At 37.0% G+C, this 23,349-nt stretch overlaps 1 protein-coding gene across 6 annotated transcripts in view; it reads left to right on the top strand.

Annotated features, from left to right (window-relative positions):
- The window catches only part of PAM (peptidylglycine alpha-amidating monooxygenase), a 114,460-nt gene that overhangs the window by 15,571 nt on the left and 75,540 nt on the right, over positions 1–23,349 (top strand). The window contains exon 1 of one of the 6 annotated variants that reach the window (XM_058044641.1): positions 7,107–7,123. The exons of the other annotated variants lie outside the window; for them this stretch is intronic. The gene's annotated coding sequence lies outside the window, so the exon portion shown is untranslated. Of the gene's footprint in view, positions 1–7,106; positions 7,124–23,349 lie in introns of those variants that run through there. 6 annotated transcript variants of the gene reach the window in all.

Raw genomic sequence — 23,349 nt, 5'->3', positions numbered from 1 at the left:
TTGCACATACCTCTCTTCCAGTTCAAAATACCTAGGGACAGATAAAATAACTATTAGTTTTCTTTACAGAATCACAGAACAGTCAAGGTTGGCAGGGACCTCTGGAGCTCACCGTGGACACCCACCTTGCTCAAGCAGGACTACCTAAAGCAGGTTGCCCAGGACCATGTCCAGATGGATTTTGAAAATCTTCAAAGTTACACTCTCCACAACCTCACTGGGCTCCTGCTCACCCTCACAGATGATTCCCTCAGTCCTTCTGCACATTTCCTAATTGCCATGATTGATCAAAGATTATGAAGAGTAGCAATCATGGGTGCATCCCATCAGGACCCGTGACCTTATGTATGTTCAGCTGGTTTAAGTATTCCCTGATCATGATCAAGGTTATGTCTTCCTTGCTGTAGACTTCCCCTGGGATTTGATAAGGTCATGATGTTTAGTATGACATTTCCTCTAACTTTGTAGCATATAAGGAGACCAAGAGATTGGTTCAAATAAGGTTCCTTATGTGCCTTTACGTGCGTATAAAGTATTTTATGCAGTAATTCTATGGAGTTGGTTTATTTCAGTGATCATGGCTGCTGCTGTTGGCAGTTTCATGTCCTGCTCTGGTTAGCTTCTAATATGTGAGAGAGCAACTGCAGTCATCTATCTGCCTTGAAGCACTGTTTTCTCTGTCAGTTTAGTGTTTATATATAAGCAAAGAATATGCTTTTAATGAAATTGTGGATTTCAGCCAAGGATTATAACTGTATGTAGGTTGTGTTACTGTAATTAAAAGACAGCTAATATACTAGAGGGATCTTTTAATAGATTTACATGCAAATAAGCACAAAGGTGATTTATTTGAATCAGTTAAAGTTCTGCTTCTCTTAGCATCTAGCTCTTTCTTTCCAATATACTATAAAGAAAATATTTTCTTTGCTTCTGTTTCCTTTTTTGTTTTGTGCACACTGACAAAGCTAGCTCCATTTAAATAAATCCCCATCAAAAGCAATTTTCTGTATGTTTTTTACTCCATCGAGGATATATTGATTTTTGTTCTTTAGACCTACATGGGTTTGTTATGCATAGGGCAAAGAAATCATTAACAAAGACATGATGCAGTGGCATTGGTTCTGATTTCTATGTCTATACTTTCTTGTTTATATGTGAAACCTGATTTGAGAAAATACTACAGCTTTATGTATTGCTCTTGATTGCAGAGATCATTACCAGAACTTTTATTTCACAATCCACAGTAAAAATCCTTTATTTTAATTGACTAAATCAAGCATGTCTGCTGTCTTGTAATAAATTTGGCCATTATGAGTCATCTTCAAATAAAAATAGAGCTTCCACCCTAAACTGTATTTGCTCACCTATAGGACCAGAATCAAAAAAAGGGAGTAAGTTGCTCATTTTGCTGTGAAGTCTGTCTCAGACGAGCTAAATTAGGGAATGTGTCTTGCCTTGCTGAGCTTCCTGCCAGTTGTTGTGCAAGGCATTTGCATGTCTTAATTAAATATTAAGAGTTCTTGATTAAAAATGACCTTTTATATTTCTGTGTAGTGACTAGAGAGAAGCTTCTGGAAGATAGAAATAACATGCTTCATCTGTAAAACACTTAGCGTGGAGACTTGCTAATTCTGAATCACTTCAGAATGAAAACTAGGTCCAACATTCTAATCCTTTTAACCTACCCCTCTGTCAGACATTTTGTGGTTACGGGAAAGGGAATGTAGCCACATGTCGAATTCTCTCATTTGCTTTTGGTTTAGGGGTTACTTATCTGGAAAGGTAACTTACAAAAGTCCACTCTCCCAAACTTCAATTTGGAGTTTGAGGTTGGGAACATTAACGGGAAGTAATTTATTCTTGTGCCACAAGCAGGCTGAGGTATTTTCATAACTCATTTTGCTATTTAAAAAAAAAAGCTACAGGCATCTGAAAAGGAGGTTATTGTGAAAAAGCCCTTCTTCAGATAAGTTTCTGATTTCAGAATTAGTTTGGTATGGACATGTCACTGAGACTTCTTTGAGATGTGGAGGCAGTGTAAATTGAGCATGCTCCTTGGAATGAAAGTGTTGAAGTTACTGCAGGACTGTGGAGTGGAATGAGGAATTTTGAAGCATGGATATTCGGTTCTCTGAAGCTGACCTTTAGTGACCTTTGGTGTACTTTTAGTCAGCCCTCAAACCAGCAAAGCAATAAAGAAATGGTGGTATTTAATGACTGAGGGCCAACCCTATTTTAGGGCAAATTAGGAAATTTTCCTGTCAGATTTTTATAAAAACCTCTGTTATCATTCTGTTGGCAGAGCTGCAGAAGGCATTTGGTCATTGAGCATGCATAAAGTTAAGGTGGTGGAAGAAGGTTAATATCTGATTATTTTTCAGTGTCTCTGTGAGCAACAGTTGGACAGAGCATGAATAAAATTTTAGATTATGCAAAGTTGGGATTTACTTTGAAATTTTTGCTTGAAATACAGAAATGTAAAATGAAATGAGGTTTGAACAATAAAGACTGCAGTCTTAGCAAGTGCCTCATTTTTTGCTCTCAAAAATTGTGATGTGTACTGTTCCACCCCTACTAATCTAAGAGGACCTCTTATATTTCCACTTAAAAATGCGTCTTGTGTACACTGAGTCCTTTTAAAGAAATGTATCAGAGTTGTAAGAAGTCTTGTTTTCTACAAAACCTGTTTGTGTGTTTCAGGGATCCATGTGACAAGGACTTAGTTGGTGTTCAGTATTGTCTGTAGACCTCAATCTCCACAGCTGTACTTAAAGTGAAAAGAATGAGCAATTAGATTTTTCCAAATGTGAACATATCAATAAAAGTGCCTAGGTACAACTTGTTAATACTTTATTGTATCTATTTTAGGAGTGTAGTCCTGTCTCTTTCTGGTGTTCATTTTTGTAGCTTATCCCTCTGTTTTACATACAGCAAATTTGCCCAGGCAGTAGATGTTCTTTTAAGAAGGCTAATTAAAGAGATGCATAGACTTAGAGAAATAGGATATATTCCAGACCTTTAAGGGGAGAAAGTTTGTGTGGCTGAGACAAACAAACAAGGTGGCCTGTTCAGAACACAATTGTGCTGCTGCTTTGCTCCCCCCTCCTGCCTTTCCTTGAAGATATTGATGATGGGGGTGGCCATTCCAGAAGTTTGTGCACAGTGGTCTCCTCCTCCAGCATTGCAATATCAGAAAACATGTTTATTTATTGTGAAGATATGTGCAGGAATAAACAATGTCTGTAAAAAGGAAATTGTGGTAGCATTCTGCTATTAATGCTCTTTCTGTGAAAGTCTTCTAAGATTGCCCAGTCCAAATGTTTGAAGTGGAACTGGTGCTAAGTGAGAGATTTGCAGAGATTTTATAGTAGAAGTGCATGAAGTAATGAAAATACTTTTCTCTATACAATTTCTGTATAATATTGTATATTTCTGTATATTTATAATAAACAATTCTGTATTATTTATGTGAGTGTGTTTTTCTCCATGATATGAGATAGCAAGATACAGCATTGGCTCCAAGTTCAGGAACCAATGCTATGGAGTAAGGACTTGCTGCTGGAGAGCTCTTTGCCTCCTTTTTGCCACTGATATTGGTTGTGATAAGAACTGTAGTTCTGTTTTGGGAACATGTCACTATAGAAAATTAGAGAAATCTCCCTCGTTTAGTTGCAGCTGTACATATATGAAATAAAACACAATAAGTCTCCTAATTCAAAATATTTTCTAATTTAACTTGGTGTTTGTTATCCCTTACATTCCATAATAGTAATAATATGAGTTTCTAGATGTAATACCAATTTAGTGTTTCCTGTTTTGACACATAATAATCTAATTATTTTATTATTATTATTACTATTTTCAGCAATTTTTTAACCATGTGGTAAATGTTCATTGCTGTCTAAGCTGGTACCTCTGCAGCTTGTTTAGCAGGTAGACAGTTACTGCCTTAAAGGGCATATGCCCAGGTTTCCGTGGAGAGGGGAGATTTTATAGAAACTCATAGGATTGTTTGGGTTGGAAGGACCTTAAGGATCATCTTGTTTGAAATCTTATGCAATGGACAGGGACGCATGCAATAGGCCAGGTTGTTGAGAGCCTCATCCAGCCTGGTCTGTAACACTTAGAGGGATTGAGCATCCACGCTGTCTGGACAAGCTGTGCTAGTGCTTCACCAACCTCATATCTTATCTAAACATTATCATAGGATATCTGAATATACTCTGTTTCAGTTCAAAACAATTTCCCCTTGTTACTAACAGTACATGTCCTTCTAAAAATGTCCCTTTCCACCTTTTTTGTAAACCCCTTTTAGTTACAGGAGGATGCTATAAGGTCTCCTTGTAGCCTTCCCTGCTCCAGACTGAGCAGCTTATACTAAACTCTCTCAGCCCAGCTTCAGAGGACAGGTGCTCCAGTCCTTATATTGCCTTCTTGGGTAGAGGAAGAGATTTGTGGAAGAGTGCCAGGAAATAGATTGAAATCTCTCTTACCAAAAGCAGGACTTCATAATATGCTGTGATTGCTTGAGCTACTCTTTGATTCTTTCTATTGCTGTAGAAATGAGAATCTAGAACGACTGTGAAGTGTTAGCATAATAGTCCTAGAAGTTTAGGTGTAAGAGGAAACCATTACATGTGGCCTCAAAAATTATGTCAGGATGGTTCTTCTACATGCCATTGCATCATTATTTGCAGCCTTATACTGTGCTGACATCCTAAGCTTGTGCCTGTTCACAGACATACAAAAATAAAATTACTGCTCATTGTGGTTTCTTTTTCTTTTGTGCTCTTACAACCAGACTTTAGTCAGCTCAAAGAAATATTAGGAAGAATGAAAAACTGTCGTCTGGTATGTTTAATCTGCCGCCAATACCTGTCTCCCTACTTGATATCTAACCTAAATTGGTTATTTTTCTGTAGCAGTTGCAGGAGGGATGACCCTGACAGTATTAGCATTCCATACTAAATTAAGTTACTCTTCAAGAACTGGACAATGAAGCTTTTCCTTTTATCTAGTTTTTAAAGCAGTCAAGTGAGTTAACTAGAGATGAACAGAAAGTAGTGGAATTGGCCCAGAGAAATACTTCTACCTGAGATTCTAGTTGGAACAAACTGAGACAGTCATTTAGCTGCTAAATCCAAATAACTGAGGTGTTGGATTTATGCAATTTACTAGATCTGCAGCTACTGTCTGATCCTCCCCTTCCCAAAACAGGACGGAGATTGTGGGAATTGTGTTTTGGAAAAATGTCACTTTAAAGGCTGAGCGTGTCATCTAGCAGTTTGAAGTTGTGTGTTTTCATTTTCATTTTTTGTAATTATAGTTTTTACTCAATAGTGAGAAGTTTATTGCTTCAAATTTAAAGCAAGCTTTTATATTCAGCTTCAGACTGATGTGGTTGTTTTTTCCTTTTTTTTACGCTATTAACTTGGAAATTAATTTGAGGTAAGATAAGCACCTTTAGATCTTGTATATCTTGGTTTTAGAAGAAGTTTCAACTGTTCATACTGCTGTGGCTCTTTTGACTTGTGTTTCTTAACAGGAGCTACCTTGATTGTAGCATCAGTCTATAAAGGTAGAGTTGGAGGGTACAGTCTTCTGCTTTTGTTGAGCTATGCTTTTCACTGCTCTTTTTCTCTGTATTTATGCATGGGTGAGCGCTGTTAGTGTCCATTGGACACAAAATACTGGTCTCAACAGAGGATCAACATTGTTATGGCTTTCTGCATTGCTGCAGATAGCAGAAGCTTAAGTGAGTTGCTTTTGTGACAAAGGCAAGTCTCTGGCTGTTTTTTACTTCTGTTCTTTCTCTGAAGTGTGTGTAGCGTTATATACAAAAAGATACTGGGGTGGAGGGCAATGCACTATTGCTCCTTAGATCAATGGTTTTGAAACCATGTGTGTACAGAAAATTTCCTATGAAAAGCAGGTGTATGAAGCATCTGAGGAAATTTGCACTTGAGCTTGAAAAGGGAGCCATGAAATGTGCTTTTTTAAAATAACAGTGCAAAATTTGGTTGACAAGACCAAATGATGTCTGTCTAGTTGTAAAAGTGGTTGGCCCAGTAGTGTTCTTAACCTACACATCTGATGATCTGAGCTTTCAACCTAAGTGTGAAAATCATAACTTCTTCACAAGGGCATGATTAATGTTAGAATTGAAACAATGACATTGATTAAAAAATCTGTTTATGGTGGCCCTTGCAGATACTCTAAACTGAAGGAATCCCAACTAGCTCTGTAATTCTGACTGGATTGTTAGTCACATGGTTATTCTTGAGTATTGAGAAAACAAATATCTGCTGAGCTATTTGTGTGCAAAATGGAGATGATAGGTCAGTTTTCTGGAAAACAGCCTAAATAATCTTATTCGGCTGTCTTTGGGCCATATCATGGCACTGCTTGTAATATTTCCCAGAGTTTTGTCCTTCCTAACTAATCTACTGACTAATAGTCATTGAAGTTGAAAGAAACATGATACCAGGATAAACACTTTTTTTCACAGCCCGAGCTTTAATGTTAGCTGGACTTTAGGTTTCATTGTGAACAGTGTTTTATCCCCTAGTCCAAAAGAACATTCTACACTTAAAGCTCTTCTGTGATTTGTGGAAGGTAATATATCAATGTGATGGTGTCAATGCATGCAAATAGAGAAAACAGAAGTGCTTATGAATTTGCTGCCTGAGAGTATTGCTTCTTGACATCTGACTTCTGACAGATCTTCCAGATGTTAGATTTCAATAATGAATTCAAGCTATGACACTTGTGATTTAAAAAGTCGTATCACAATTAATAGAATCAGGATTCAGTGCAGGGTTTTTTTCTGCACAGTAGCATACTCACTGCCTCTGTGACAACCTTCATTTCTTTCTGAGCAAATGGAAACCTAGTATCACAAGCCTCAGGAAGTTGTTAAAGCAATTAAAGGCTTCTCTCTCAGCACATCGCTTGGTTACCATAGTATCCTTTGCCTCAAAGCCTTTACTGATGATGTCAGTATGCATACAGGGGCTGTTCACAGCGTCTACGTGAAGATTATTCGGCCCTCACTAAAGATCATAAGCATCTCTCCATACATTCCATTATCCAGTGTTATTTTAGTGATTAATGAGACTGGAAGGTAAGTGACTGTTGCTTCATATTGAATAGATTTATGCATCCTCACACTGAAGTTTCAGTGTTGCTTTTTTGTTTATTCCATTGCATTGTTCACTAAATGCATAAAGTATGTTTTAGATGAACCAATTGCATAGCTTAGTTTAATTTATTAAAACAATAACTCAGCAATCAACACCCATCTCATATTAAAAAGGAGCTTTGATAATGCAGGAAATTCTACATTAAGGTGATATGTATTGTGCAAATCCGTCATTGTACCTCTCTTTCTCCCATGCATATACAGTATGCAAGTAACTTTTCTTAACCTGTACCTGTTTTCTCTCTTTGGATCATAACATTCCTTGGCTTATTTAGACACTTCAGTCTGTTTTGGGGAAAGGGGGCCTCTATTGACATCTCTTAAGGAAAATGCTTAATATGCACTGACTCATTTGACAGTTTTAATTGCTATTAATTGCAACAGATGTGATGCATTAGAAGAATAGGAAAGACAGTTTAGTGACCATACTGTGCCTTTTGAGTAGCCTTAATTCTTTGTGTGGACCGAGGACTTTTTTTTTTGCTTTCTAGTATAAAGATATATGTGCTCTTTTTTCTTTCTTTTGACTGTCTAGCTATTAGTTTGGATAATGATAGAAAAATAATAATACTTCAGATATTCTGATGCCTATTAACTTTGAGATTTGACACTTAAAAGTCTATTCATGTATTTAATACAATTTTTGATTGTTCACAGTGTCTTCCTTTATGGCTTTAGGAGTTGTGCTTTTCTGTTTCAGCTTAGGAGGTTAGATTAGGGGGATTTTGTTCATTGTTGTTGTTTTGTTACTGTTTTTTTGTTTGATTGGTTTTCAGTTTGGCATGTTAGACACAATCAACCAGTATGTAAAACATATTTCTTTAATAAATGTCTACTACTATGTGGTAGTAGTTTGGAGTTGGGTGCTTCTTTTCATGTTTATTAATGGGTTCGATTTGTTCTTCCTCCCACCAAGTCTTTTGACTCCATGTTTGGGTTTCACATTCCACCAGTTCATTACAGAAACAGGGTTTCTGTTTGTTTTTTCACTTTAATCCTGTTAGGTCATTTATAGGGGTGCATGTTTGGGTGCACTCTGGAGATCTTCCATTGTAGTGGTGTCATTAATCATTGCTGCTTTCTCTGTTCTGAGCAGAAAATAAGCAGGATTGCAGGAGGACTGAGGGGAAAGGACAATAGTTACTTTAAAGAAAGAAACATTTTTTTCAAATAATATTGTGGTACTGACTTATAGAAGGATGTGACAGAATTAGAGCAAAAAGAGTATCAAAAAGATGAATATGAAGAGAGAGATAGTTACCTTAAACATGGGCTGAAGGAGAAGTTCTTGAAAGAAAAAAAACGACTTGAACAGGATAAATTGGGAATTCTTTCAGTTTCTATTATTTAACAAGAGAACAGATTAGAACATTATCTAAGATAATGATAACAGTTTTTGAGGATGCAAAGTTAATTCAATGTTGAAGAGTAGTCTTGCTCTCTCTGGTGCTCTTTCCTCTCTACAGCAGTCATGAGATGCATTTGTTTAGTGGGTTGATGCAATATAAACCTAGTCTGTAGTAAGCAAAGAGATTTTCCACCAACTGGCTAGATAAGCCCGTTCTACTGGAATCTGTGGACTCAGAAAGTCTGTCACAGTAGACAAGACTGGTTTAGTTGCTCTGCAGAGCTTTAGCTTTGAGCACGTTCTCCTGTAGCCATAAGTACAGCTGTACCTTCAAATCATGGTGGGTTTTAATGAAGTTTAAAATCTCCCTGTTCAAATACAACTGTGAGAAAAAATAGCTGGTTGGCACATGAGATTTTGTGGTCAGTTTCTGAATATTTTCCCTCATCTTTAGGGAAGTTTCTATTCAGATAGACATCCTAGACAAATTTCTGACCTTGTTTGAACAAGGAAATTGAGTTCAAGACCTGACACTAGTGATGTGCTGGTTTTAAATTAGGACGTCCTCTCCCTCCCTCCTTGCCCTATGGCTGGTCGTATGTACAATTATACATGTGTTTTGTGTGCATGGTGGGGCTTTATTCTTAACCTCACCATGGTTGGATGTGGGAGCTGAGACCACCTTTTTCTTGGTCTGCATGATCTGGCCAGATTTGCTTCCAGCACAAAGCTTTAATCATTTTTGCATAGTTAAATATTTAAAGCATGCAGCTCATCTTTGTTTGCACAGAAGTTAATAATAATGGAGGAAATGCATAGTCTTTCAGAATCAATAAAATTTTCTCAATTGCATCCTATCTCTTCTGACATTACTTGTACACATGCATGTGGAATGGGGCAATGAAGGCTCTGTGTGTTGCCTGGTATTTCAGTCAATAGGAGAAAAAATGTGCCACAATCTTGCTAGAATTTGCTTACAAAAAAGTACCTAATATTTTTGTTCTGACAAAATGTAATTACTGGTAGATAAGCATTCATGTATTTCTGTAAGATTGGATAATTTAATCAGGAATGTTAAAAATGTAGAAAAATCCATAAATAACAGTGTGACACCTGTGTCCCTTTTGTCTTTTTTTTTTCCCTCCACATTATTCCACAAATCATGCTTTGGCTGTGCCCCAGAGATACAGGGATTCTCCTCTGTAGGTGTATGAAAATGAAGAAAAATCTCCATAATATTTTGTATCTCTTTTTTTCTAAGTGCTTTTTTTTTTGTCTGGAACCATATGTACATGTTTGTTTAAATCTATGTAATAATAATAATAATAAGTCACGTGGATATGTTAGTTCAAGGCTTTTATAAATACTTTCATTCCATATTGACTGGTAACTAGCATGTTGATTTCCAAAAATATATTCTCCTGTTCTGAAAATATTGCCTTCTGGTGTTGGGAATATCATCATATCCTGTGATAGGAATATTTCATAGTGGCAAGTGGCTTAGATGATCTTTAAGAGGAAAATACTATAAAGCTAAAAATACAACAAAAATAATAGTGTTCTAAGAAAAACATTTTAACATTCTATAGAGCTTGTTAGTCTGAATCGGTGGGTCTGCCTCTGTCTATGTACAACATCTGATTCTGGAGAATTTTTTAAAAACCAAGAGAATCCCTTGAAAGTATTCAGTGTGATCTACATTGGGAAAAATGGGGTTTCACTGATACTTTTCTCTTTTGAATTTCATTTGGAGCGTCTTCATTTGTACCTGCAGACATGTATAGGTTCTGTTGTGTTTTTCAAAACCCCTATTGCATGCCCTCCAAGTTTGAGGATTTTTTTAAATGTTATATTGGGTTTTTTCCTTGATTAAATGTCAAAATTTTGAAGCTTTATGATTGTTTTGCCTTCTTATTTTCAATCTCTTGAGTATTTATCTCAAGAATAAGAGCAGTGTTGTGCATCTAGAAAAGGCATTAATTTATGGTTCAATAAAATAGTCTTTGTGAAAAATGCCAGTCACTTGTTTTAAAATTTTCAAGGTTTAATAATAATAAAATGGTTATAAAAATAGTAATAAAAATTAGAGCAATAAGAATTTGGACAATCAGAGTTAGGACAAGAGAGGACAATAAAAAGCAAAGGAACATGGATTTCCAGCTGCTTTCCTAGGGCAATTATGCCCTGAAAAGTACACATGCTAACAAAAAGATTAACCCTTAAAAGCAAAAGCCTGTTGCATATTCATATATCTCATACATGATGCATAAATTCTTTTCAAACAAAGGGTATTCTCAGGTTATTGTCAACTTTTCCACCTTGTTGGGTCCTCAAAGGTGGGAAGGAGTTGGTCTCTTCTGATAAGGAGGCAATAATTCTTCTCTTGGGGATTTAGGTGTGTTGCTGTTCTCTCTGTGTGAAGAATTTCTTGGTTGTCTTATCCCTTTCTTGAGCTAGTTAAGAAAGTATCTCACATCACATAGTTTCTATTTTAACATTATGTTATAACCTAAAACTATATTTACCACATACTTTAAAAATACAGTACTACTAATTAATACAACATAGCACATATAGTATCTGCGAAGAGCCTGTCATGTGATATGTACATTTAAAGTTTTGTTCCTAAGTTACATCATGTGTTACCTTAGGCTGTAGGTGAGGGTTTGGTTGGTTTGGGTATTTTTATATTAATTTATATGCACTAGAATTAGAATTGAAGTAAATTACTTCAGTTGGAGATGTTGCTGGAGTCTTGACTGAAAACAACTTATATCTACTTCAGTGAAAGCTGCACATTAGACTGGACCTGAATCACATTTTCACTTTTCTGCATGTAGATCTGTAAGCTCTTTGTGGGGGGAAAGGGTAGGAGTCAAAAGGGAGCATTAAGTCTAGAACTAAGCCAGTCCATCTGGTTTTCTACAGGACTGAAAGTCTTGGACCTTCCTGCAAGGTTTCAATGTATGACTTCCATTACTTGCTGAGACAGTCTAGAAGTGTTTGTCTTACTTTAGAGCCGAGTGGTAGAAGTAGGCTGGTGAATCTTGTTACTTGGTGTAAGAAGTCTTACCAACTTTTCTCCTTACAATACACCTGAAAGAAGCTTTAGTATGTGAGAAGCACAGTGGATCCATCAACTAAAAAATTAACACAATTTGAAGGTTGTAGTTTATTCCATATTGCTTTCTTAGAGAAATCTTTGAAGAAGTGGTGTGTGTATTTAAAGGGGAAAAAGGAGCAAGTTCTTCAGAAAAGTACTGTAGAACTGCAGTGTTGCCACATTCTGCTGTTTAAAGAAGTCTATACAGTCCATCAGAAGGAATGTCACCTCAAATTTCCTTGAGGTTTTCCTAAAAAATCTGGATTAAATCTGAACCACTGTGAAGTACTCCAATTAGTGGTATGCCATTCCTCCCTTTCCTTTTTGAAGAAACCTTCCTCTCTAGTAACCCCTTGAGTATCTCTGGCACACATTTGTATTTCATCATCACAGAGCAATTCCAGCTTTCTTTTTCTTACCTTAAAAGATCCAAATTTAAATTTGCTGGGGCATTAGTAAAAGACAAGAATGCTGACCCTCAATCCCTATATTGCTGTACCTGCCACTCTCTTCAGCAGGCACGTTGCCAGCAAGCAGTGGCACATCTATGGATTGCTGTACCAGATTGTGTCTTTGTGTAAAGATATCAGTACAAAAAATTTTGCTGAGCAGATAATTTGAAAGGAAATCTCAAAGCCAGGTTTCTCATCTGGATTTTTGTGACAGTAAGTTTTTATGGGTTTTGCTTAAAAACTAGCAGAAATCATTCTGCTTTTGATGCAGTTTATCAAATGTGAGAGCTACCCAAACCCCACTAAAAGTGTGCTTGAATAACAGACATATTGATATTATCTCCTCCTGCTGCTAAAGTCTGATTCAAATGTTGGATGTCTGCTTCTGGAGGATAAAAGAAGGCAGAAATCTATGTAAGCTGAGTCACTAATGCTGACACCTTTGGTAAGAGCAAACAGCCATGTTTGGAAAAGAGCTGCATGTCACCAGACCTGCAGCCCTATCTTGTTTGAGGGTACCCCTTGAAAAAGGGAAGGGAAGCATGGGATGTGATTTGGACGTGAGAAAAAGACAAATCTCTTCTTGCCTGTGTGGAGGTTCTGTTATGTAAGTAGTATCAACTACTTACACTAACACTTGAAATGTCTTGACTGTAGCTGAAAAATGCTGTGACAATTATACTGTTTCATGCAGAATTACTGTCATTCTTTATCATTTGGTCACCTGGCTTCCATCTTTGACTTTAGCCTTGGTCTCCATTGCCCTGTGCCATGTTCTTTACTAGCTTGATTTCAAGCCTGAATTCCTGGAAGGCAGCTTGGGTAAAAACGATGGATTTATGGTGTGTTTTTGGAACTTAACACACTTAATTTGAGATTTAATGCAGGTAAGCTCCAAGGTGAGTTTGGAGCTTACCTGCATTAATTATTTATGCATAATCTATTATGTTTCCTGCCAAGGGATCATACCCTAATGCTTTCATACACACTTAAGAGTATCAGAATTGGAACTGATGTGTAACACTCTAAACTCTTTCTCCCATTTCCATCATGGCTGGATTTTTTAGATCCCCTTTATTGTAGTACTACCTTATTTTTATTTTACATTGATTTGTATTGTTGGCTAGTGAAATAACCTGTCTTATACTAAACTGTCAATGTAATCCATTGGAAAAATAATCTCAAGTGTTTCTCCACTTGAGATCATAATAGAGTTAAAAACTTCCAACTGTTCTCAACAACAGAAGTAGGTACTGACTTTGTGATCGTGTGTTTAGTCTGCTGATAGCTGACCTGCTTCTTCATTATCATAAGCCGGGCAAATTTTGTCGTACAAATTTCTTGTTGTATTTTACACCAAAACGCATTTAAAAGTCTGCTTTCTTTCTGTATTTTATCAATGGCTAAGGAGAACTTATAATGTGACAATGTAAGATTTTTGTGAACAATTTTTAGTGCTGACCTGAAAAAATATTTATCTTTGGAGATTTTTTACTTTAGTCTCAGATGTCTTCCTGAATACTTTAACTACTGCATCTGTGGAATTGGTTGAGATTCAGTATATGGGCCTCAGGTTGAATAATTTACTTGTGAGTAAAAATGTGTCTGAAATAAAAAGTAATGTAAGCTAAGTCTATGTAATATTTTATATAGCACTTCAAATTGAGCATTTTGTAAAATTCTCTACTGATCTTTTTTCTTTTCTTGCAAAAATGCATATTTTTGATCCAGAAAGAAGAAAATTTAGGAAAACAAAATAGTGTATTTATAATTTATAGAGTAATAGACATATTAAAAAATTGTGTCCCAAGTATTGCGTCCAAAAGTCCTATTCAAAATATTGTCTGCTATTTCTATATAGTGTGACTTTTCTATTTTCTCTCCTCAACCCACACCTCTCACCTCCTGATAGCTTTCACCTTATGTCAGAAAAATCAGTCCTGTTGAATGGGGAACTGGGAGTGGGGGATTTGGGCCTTTTTGCTAAAGACACCGATTATGTGATCTAGGAGGAGCTAAAATGCTACTCTGACAAGTTATTGCATACAAGTAGGTGAGTGGGTGTTGTATTTGGAAAAATTTCTAATAAGCACTGTAATGCATAAGAAATCTTTAAATCAACTGTTCTTACATTATCAAAAATTTGTTGATATTAGTGTGTTAATTTAAAAATATTTCCTTTTACTAGTCTAAAGCTTCATTTTTCTGCAGGTTTATAAACTTCACTAATGTGAGAGGTTTGTAGTTGAACTTGACAAAATATGAATGTGTACAAAAGAGTTTCTTCACAAATCTGATTTTGGAAGGACAGTCTCATCTCTAGTTTGTAGATGTTTCATGCTACTGCATTAAGGAGCAATATTAAAATATATTCTTAATATTAATTAAGAATGACAATTTTGTACAAATTTTTGATAGCGATGTAGTTTTCTTAGCTTCTAACTATACTAATGTCAAAATAGTTTTTCTGTGTGGGAACTTGCTTGTTAAAAAAAAAAAAAAAAAACAAGCAAAAAAGTGTATGTTATACTAAAAATAGAAGTCATTGCCACATTTTCTTGCAAACATACCTGTGTGCTTATGAGTTGATGGTTATGTAATTTGGCTCACAACCCAGTTTCCAATTCATATCTTCATGGATGAGTCTTTTCTCATATGTTGCAACTTAGTTCATGAGATTAGACTTGCACTCATGTGAACAAATCCCATCTCTTCTGATAGGCTTTAGTTTTAAGACTATTCATTATTCAGTGTGATGGTTGCTTTGGTGAATCTGACATAAAAATAAATGGAACCATTTCTGAAGCGTGGGTTGCTGGTATTTTGCAGGGGGCTTTGATTTCCTTCCACATGCTGTTTAGTTTTGATAGCTGACTGTTGACTTTACACACCTCCTTTCTCAGATAAATGAAAATCTTGCTCCAAAACTTCATCTTATCTATGAATAAGAAATATTTGTGTCATGCATCATATTTTTTTGGTATGTCAAAGGGATTTGTCCATGGGCTTGCAGTAACTATGATATCCTTTCATAGTTTGTGATAATGATTTTACTTTCATTGTTTTAAAACCATTAATCATGCCGTTGTCCTTAATAAGATATGTTCTTGTCGTCTTTTGACAAGCCCAGAAACATGGTGGATCTCATTTGTTCTTCTGTAGAAGTGTTTGTTTTGTTCCCTCTTTTGGCTAGGAATTCATGTACTGGCTGAGTACTAACAAGTTTTATGTTACTACTAACAGAATTTGTTGGAGTAGCAAAATATTGTGACACAGGGTACAGTAATTTTTTTTTTCAATTTTAAAATCTGACATTCAAGGTGGGTATTGTGTGTTCTAGTTTTCATCATTGCTGTTCTTGCAAGTGTCACAGAATATCATGTTGGAAGGTGACCTTAAGGATCATCTGATCCAGCCTTCCTGACAAAAGCATGGTCCAATCAAGATCACCAGCACCGTGTCCAGAGGGATCTTAAAAGAGCCCAACCTTGGGAAATCCACTATGAAATAAACACGGGCAGGAGACCTTTCTCCTTTTTAATTCCTTTATTAAAAGTGATCATCTCGGGTGGGGAGAACCGACAGGTCCACGCTCACGCCGCCGCTGCTCCCAGGAGTGACTCGGAGGAGGAGGAAGCGAACATCTTTGTCTGTGGGCAGAGCTGGGGGTTCGGTCCTCACGAGAGCGTCCCGTAATTCCCTACTTTTCCGTTCAACATTAGAGGTCCTCTGTCTAGCCGACATCTTTTGGTTAGGATGAAGGGTAAAAAGGGTCTTAGCAGATACTAGATTCTGTTCCTCACGTCTAGACAAAATTGACTTTGATTTGTCAATTTTGTGTTGGCTCGTTGTTTTTAGGGGTTTTTGGCTAGGTTTGGTGAGGGGACCCTCCCGTTGCATGCTGGTTCCGAGGTCATTTGCGTGCTAACTCCGAGGTCTCCTCCTCTTCACTGTCCGGGTGCCATCCTCCAGGAAGCAGCAAGGTGCCACTCGAATAAAGGGAGAATTCTTAACCATCAACGACAGGTAGTTAATGAAAACGCCAGGTGATTACAATAACAAACAGTTAGAACTCCACCCTGGCAGCAACTGGCCCAACCTGTTAACTCTGCAGCCTTTTAAAATAATGGGCAGCTTTTCTACTCATGAAACACCACATCTGAAGGGTGATTATTTCAAGGGCTGAATGTTCTCATTATGATAAATGTTCTTTTGCTGTCCAACAGAATCTTCCCAGGAGTATATCCACTACTGATTGTCTTTTCCTTGTGAAAGGGGAGTTTTCTTCTTTGTAGGCCCCAGTGATAAGAATTCCTGGAAATATTATTTTCTCAAGGCTGAAGAAGCCTGATCCCAGTTTGCCAGCCCTGCTCCTTCTGGTTGCTTTCCAGGGCTGTTTTAATCCCCACAGACAGTCCTGCACTTCCCCGGGTCCCCTGCCTGCCCCGCCCTGCTGGGTGAGCATTGTGTCAAGTGTCCTGAGTGCTTCCCTTTGTCCAGTTCCAGCAAAGGCCAATCTTTGAAGAAGCACCTTTTTCTCTTTCTCTGTGGGATGTTGGCTTGTGGTTTGTCTGTATTGTTATTGTTAAATAAGTAGTTGAATATTCTTAAGCAAGCTAGCAGAAAAGTTAGTAAAAGGTCCTGTAAGTATAGGTTTCTCTCTTTGCTACTTGTATTCTGTATTCCCTTAGTGATAAGGGACAGTCATTTATGTCCAGTTAGAAGAGTGGGCTATTCTGGAGGAAGGTGGAATAGACATATGAAGGTGCATCACAAAAGTTTACTGCAGTTCTAAGCTGCTTTCTTTAGGTTGCTTTTAGCTCTGTTCCATAACATGTAATCCATAAATAGAATAAATAGTATTAGGAGTAAAGGGGTAGGAGTTCTGACCTGGCCTGTAGTTAAAATTATCTTTGAAAGGTTTCTTCCTGTGATGTTCAGTTTTTTGCTGTTGTCTATGAAATTGCCCCGTTCCCTCCTCCAATAGTGGATCAATTCCCGATAAATTCTGTATTTTCAAATACTTCCTGGCTCATTCTTTCATAGGAAGTGTTACTTAACAAACACTTCCTAGAGAAGTATATTGCCATGCTGGCATGCGCAAGGTGCTTAATGACAGACAAATCACCAAGGAAAACAGTGGTTTTAGTTGCTGTTTTTTCAGCTAATCAAAATAATCACTTGACAGATGGAATAGCACAGGAAAGAGATTGCATTCTGAACCAAAGGCAAAATACATAAAATAATTACCTATTTATTTTTTGAATTTTCCAAATTAAAAAAAAAAGAAACTTAATGTGTCTACCTACATATTTACCATTGTTGTATGTAAGGGGTAACTCACTTGCAACACCAATATAGAGTCTGTAATAGTGGTCATAAGCAGTAGGACAAATACTGATTCAAAGAACTGAGTCCTTTGTCAGCTGGGATTAAACCATAACAATATGAAGAAATTTCATTATAGCTCTTGAATTATTTTCCATTTCTTTCCCTAGAGTGGAATTCAGGAGTCCAGTCTCAGGTACTCAGGTTAGGAAAAAGAAACTTTTTTTTTCCTCTTTGCTATTGGAGGTTTCTGGTACATCTTAAAATTAATTTTAATTTTCAGTGAGCAATGATTATGCAATGAAAGGTAAAAAATTCAGATTGGGTTCTAGCATGTTCCAGTTTTTTCTTGCCGGTATCTGCCAATATCAGCAAGGCAATCTCTGTAGTAAAATGTAGATCTTAAGGTTTTTGCTTTCTGATGTACAGAAATCAATAAACCAGTCTTCCTAGGTTCTGTTCAAACCGTGTGTTGCAGAAATGCTTTTCATCTGAATTACTTTCAACAAATTAGCTAAGTACAAGTAAAGTCTTAAGATTCTTCTTTAACTTGAAATCATGGTCATTATGCAGGAGTCAGAGAACATAAAGCTTGAGGATTTTGCAGAGTGGCATAGGAAGGGCAGTATGATGATTAATGTTATACCCACATCTGTCAGGGCTTTGTGGAAAACAGTAATAAATCAGTATCAAGCAAAGACATTGCTTCCTGTATTATGATTTTAACCCATTCTGTTAGAACGGGTTAAAGATTCTGCTTAAAAACTAAAGATTCTATTAAAAAAACCTAAAGATTCCATTTAAAAACTAAGAAGAGGCTTACTGGTAACAAATCATTGGAAAAAGTGGGGGAAGCGTACTGATATTCTAAGAATGAGAACAGATAATATTGCAGATCTTTCTAATCTGAGCTGACAGCCTCATAGAAGTTGCATGATTTTTACGTAGCTTTAAATTAAATTATAAACATCAAAACCAAGTCATGCTGACATGAAATCTAGCTCTACCCAGTTCTGAGGAACTTCTGTCTACAGCAAAACTTCTAAAAACTTTCTTCCTGTTTCATTGCTTTTATTGGTAGACTGAACTTGTGTGTGTGTGTATATATAGAAACTAAATCGTAGGCATGTGAAATCTAGTTAGTTTTTAACATTGTTGAATGAGAATTGCATTCCTGTATGTGTGTGATGTGGTTTTGTTCTTTGTGCAGTTCTTCACTCTCAAAGTATAGCTGTCTCTGTGCAGTTGTCTGTCACAGAAAAAATCTTGTTTCTTAACATTTATGCATTGATTTGAAATAATTAATAATTTTTTGTTGCTCATAGTTCAAGTGAATGAATGTGTGTCTATCTACAGATTTGCCATAAATTTTTTTCTTTATTTTTGCTATAAGGAAACTAGTACTATTTTAAAGTTTGGAGTACTTTCTTGCAGAAATCTTCTACAGTGTTTCTGTCTAATAGGTGTCGGATCTTTAAAAGGTAAAGTGTGTCTTTAATTTTTGGCACTTGTGAGGACCTCCTCACACAGTATGAAAGATTTCCTTCAGTAGTGTCCTTTCTTCCTTCTGTGTTCAAAGGTATCTGATTTCCTTTCATTCAAGGATAGGACTGCTTGTAAATTGCTGTGAGTAACACTGGCAGTAATGTATTTCCTTTAGCTAAGGGAATTTGAAATTAGGATATCTTGAAATTTCTGAAATTACTGAACACGCCCTGGGAGAGAGAAAATATGTATATGACTCACGGCTGTTGACAATTTTTGTTTTTTAAACAGACAAGATTTTCAGAATGAGTAAAGTCCGGTGTTACTGAGAAACAGGAATTAACAGTATGTCCGTAAGCTTTTAAAATTGCACTTTCCATTGCTCTCACATGTGGAAACTAATTGCATAAATAGTTTTATTATTTTAATAGTTTTTGTTATGGTGAGGGAGAAGGTACTGTAAATTTTGCATACATTTTCTTGTCTCTCACATACTTTTGACTGAACAATTAAAGGAAGTAAAAGAAATGGGAGGATGTTCTTCCTTATAAGTCAAATCCTGATGTTGCATGAGACAAAGCAGACAGAGTTAGTGGAAGATCTTAGATTTAAGGATTTTTCTGCCCCTGCCATTTATTGAACAGGGGATTAAACATAATTTCAATCACCTATGTTTTGAAAGCAAGTATTTCTGTAAAAATACAATTTAAAACTTTTTTCTTAATTCCAGTGTCCAGAAGGAATAAGCTGTCTTGCCCAATTTTGCCTAGTTTCAATTTCATATACCTTTCTTCTACAAGTATTGTATTTGTCGCAGTAAAACCATTTATTTGGGGATTGAGTCTAAAATTTAGATGTTGGGATGGGTATCCTACTATTTTTCATGCATCACGTTTTCAGTCCTAGTGAGGTATAGCTGAATAGCATTTTCCAGGGATCGACACTTGATTTACTTTACTCTGGAAATGAGCAAGCTTGACAATCCTCCTTTATGCTCCAAGAACCAGACTAGAACACATTTCTACAAGGAAATTTTATCAAGAAGTTATAGAGAGTAGGGAACATATTCACAGTAGTTTAGACAGTCATGCTGGTTATTTGTTTTCCCCTTCATGGTTATTTCTCTTTTGGCTTGTTTTGTGTTACGGAGATAGGAAATAAACAAAACCAGTTGTGATTTAAGGCTGGTGGGCATGTCAGCACCACATAGATCCTCTCTCCCTGGCCCCCTGTGAGCTGGGTAAGACAGTCACAAGAAAATGAGAAAGCTCAATGGGTTGAGATGAAGACAGGATGAAGACAGATGGAAACACCAAAAGCTGCATGCACAAGCAAAGGAGAATATTCTCCTTCCCATTAGCAGGTGTTCATTGCCTGCAAGAAGTAAGGCTCCTTCACTTGTTGTGGTTTCTTGGGAATACAAGTGCCATCACTCCAAATGTGCCTGCAGTCCTACTTTATGTGGTTTGCAGTATCTCTTTGGCCAGTTAGGGTCAGCTGTCCTGACTCTGTCCCCTCCCAACCTTCTCACTGATACAGTGGTATTACAAGCAGGAAGGGCCTTGGCTCTGTGTAAGCAACAGCTAAAACATCCTTCTGTTTTCAGTGCTGATTTGCTTACAAATCTAAAGCCTAAGTCCATATAAGCTACTTGAAAGAAAAAGTCCAAGACAAAATCAGTACAAATTATGCCCACAAACCCACACTCCATCCCCATTTCCATACTGTTCATATTATGCTCAGTTCCCATGTTATCCAATACATCCTGATAATCCTCACCACCTACACCACCTTCCTGTCTTTTGATGTATGCACAGATCCTTCATGTATGGACCGCCCTTGTAAAATGCCCACAGATGTTCACTGAGTTCATTCAGTCCATGACTAGGAGCTTCATCTGTTCTGGTGATTGCTCAGGACAGAGAGATGGTGTGTTGTGGGAAGTTACTGGGCACAAAAGTCAGGTCAGGTCACAGCTGCGCTTTTGCTGCCTTCCGTGAGGCTCATCTGCTGCTTGTTGAGGTACGTCCTTTTATAGTAATTCCTTAACATAAAATGCAAATCATGGATTACAACAAATTAAAGGTCTTTCCATTAAGTCTCCAACCCTTGTCCCTTTGTGCCAGGCCATAGGATCTAACATCCTCCCCTTGCCCCTGCTCCCATGTGAGGTCCCTCCTGTGGGGTATGGGATATAATTCTTCAAGAATTGGTAAAATGTGAGTCCTCTCCTTAGCTACTGTCTTTCCAGATGAGACTTCTCTAGTGTTAGCCCCCTGCAGGGCTGCTGCTCCTAAGGGTGTCATGAATTGGTGATTTAGATCATTTAATGAACCACTGTCAAAGGGTTTTAGCAAAAGCGTTATTAATAAGATGTTGTAAAACTGTGAAGTACAGCTTGGTGCCAGAGTTCACTCTATTACTGTGTGGCCCAATCCTTTGAATAGTGATTCAAAATTAACAGGCACAAATCAAAGTTACCATTCTTCCAAGGCTATATGCAATATCAATCACTTAAAAAAGACCTGTCTTTGGGAAAATTGCCTCTTTACTTCAAGGAGCAACCTTGAGAGGCCACCGAAGGGAGACCACTTTTAGGCTGCCTGGCAAGCAGATCTCAAAGAAGGCTCACTTAGGCTATCATATTTATGGAATAATGTGGTTTCTCATAGTCAAATCGTGTACAATGGGACAAGTATGCATGAGACTCCTTGTGCCCGTAACTTCCTTTGTTCTGTGACAAATGATCCTTGGAAAAGCCACTTGCTATTCAGTTTTTAATTGCATGATCAGTGTTCCAAGCTCATGAGCATGGATGCTCACTGGGTCACTCTGCTCCTTTGTGGGTTTTCAGAGGACAGATAAGACTGGAGTTCTTGGGCCCTTTAATGGCTCAGATCTTTATCTTCCCTTGAGCCTGTACTGTTTGGCTAAGGGGACACAATGGATACCTGTCCACAGGCCACAGCACCTGCCAAAAGCTGGCTCTGGTATGGGGTCTCCATAGGCTGAAGCTTCCTTTAGAGCACATTCACCAGTGTGGAGTGCCTTTTCCTGACTTCTGCCGCAGTGTTGGACATTTTGTACATAGCAATGGAGCATAGCATGTTCTCAGCACTTCTTTCTTGCCCTGATTTTCATTTCTGGTTTTCTTTCCCTTATTCTTCCTTTCTGATGTGCTTAGTTTTTCTTCCAGTTTCTTGTGAACTCTTGTCTTCCCATCTGTAATGGTGCCTTCTAGCAAAGAAACTTGGGCTCCTTCTTGATCATCCATTTATGTCCTAGTATATACTATTACTGTACCTATATTACTGCATAGAAAACTTAGTGCTAGTATAATCACAGGCAATTGTGTTGTACTTACCCTTACACTTTAAAAAAATTCCACATAATGTTAATGAAATACTGTTCTGTTTCATTGTGTTCAGTTATCTTATTATTGACATTTTTGTATTTTGTGATACTAAAAATCTATCTCTAAAGGTGCTAGATTTCTAGCATTATTTTCATGTTTACAGAATTCTTTCTTTTACTCTTATAGATACTAGTTTTGAAAACAGTGCGTTTAACTAGTAAAAACTGTGTCATAAAAAGACCTATAATAGTTGAGGATTCATTTATCTGCTCTTAGCGTGAATGTTATGTTGCTCAGTGTTAGCAAATATTAAATGGAATTGGATTCATTTACTTGATTTTCATCTTCCACTCTCCTCATTATCTTTCTCCTTAATTGAGAGGTGTTTTTATCTGTGCCATGTGAAGCAAGGAAAGACTACAACATTACTTTTGTAATGAACTCTAAGAAATTTCTGTTGATTTATTTTCATTAAAGGAAATTACCCATAACTTCTATGAAGCTACAATGCTTCAGTTTAACTACATGACCTAGACTGGATATATAGGAATATGTTCCATATTTTTATCTGGAATTACTTAAAAGAGGCATAAATTTAAGGGGTTAGGAAAAAGTTCTTAAATTTTCTTTTTTTAAAAAACTTATTTCTAGAAGCCATGTATTTGTTATTTAAAGAAGGCTTATTGAGGCATGTTTTTGCAGGGGATGTGTCTGGAGTTGGGGAGTGTTGTCATGAATAGTATTTGGATCGACAGGTCATTCTAGCATCCTTCTGAGCCTATAGAATCTGTGGAAGTAATCACTCCAGCTTTCTAAGAATATTGTACTGAACTAGGAATCACCATTTGCAGAACAACAGGCATAAAGGTGCATTACAATGGCGTGTCCAAGGAGAGCTAGAAGCTTGCTAGCATTGGCAGTATTCCTGTCCCTGCTGCTGTCCTGACTTCTAGCTACATGCTGCTGTTTCTTTTTTTTCTTTTTTTTCAGTGCTTAGTTTCATCTAGTACCTTTGACAACTGCTCCAACTCAGTAATCTGACAAAAAAATGTCCCTGCAGTGGGAAGTTAAAGAAAC

Source organism: Melospiza georgiana, chromosome Z (assembly GCF_028018845.1).
Source record: "Melospiza georgiana isolate bMelGeo1 chromosome Z, bMelGeo1.pri, whole genome shotgun sequence".
Classification (NCBI taxonomy): Eukaryota; Metazoa; Chordata; class Aves; order Passeriformes; family Passerellidae; genus Melospiza; species Melospiza georgiana.
This window is presented reverse-complemented; position numbering and strand designations above follow the sequence as displayed.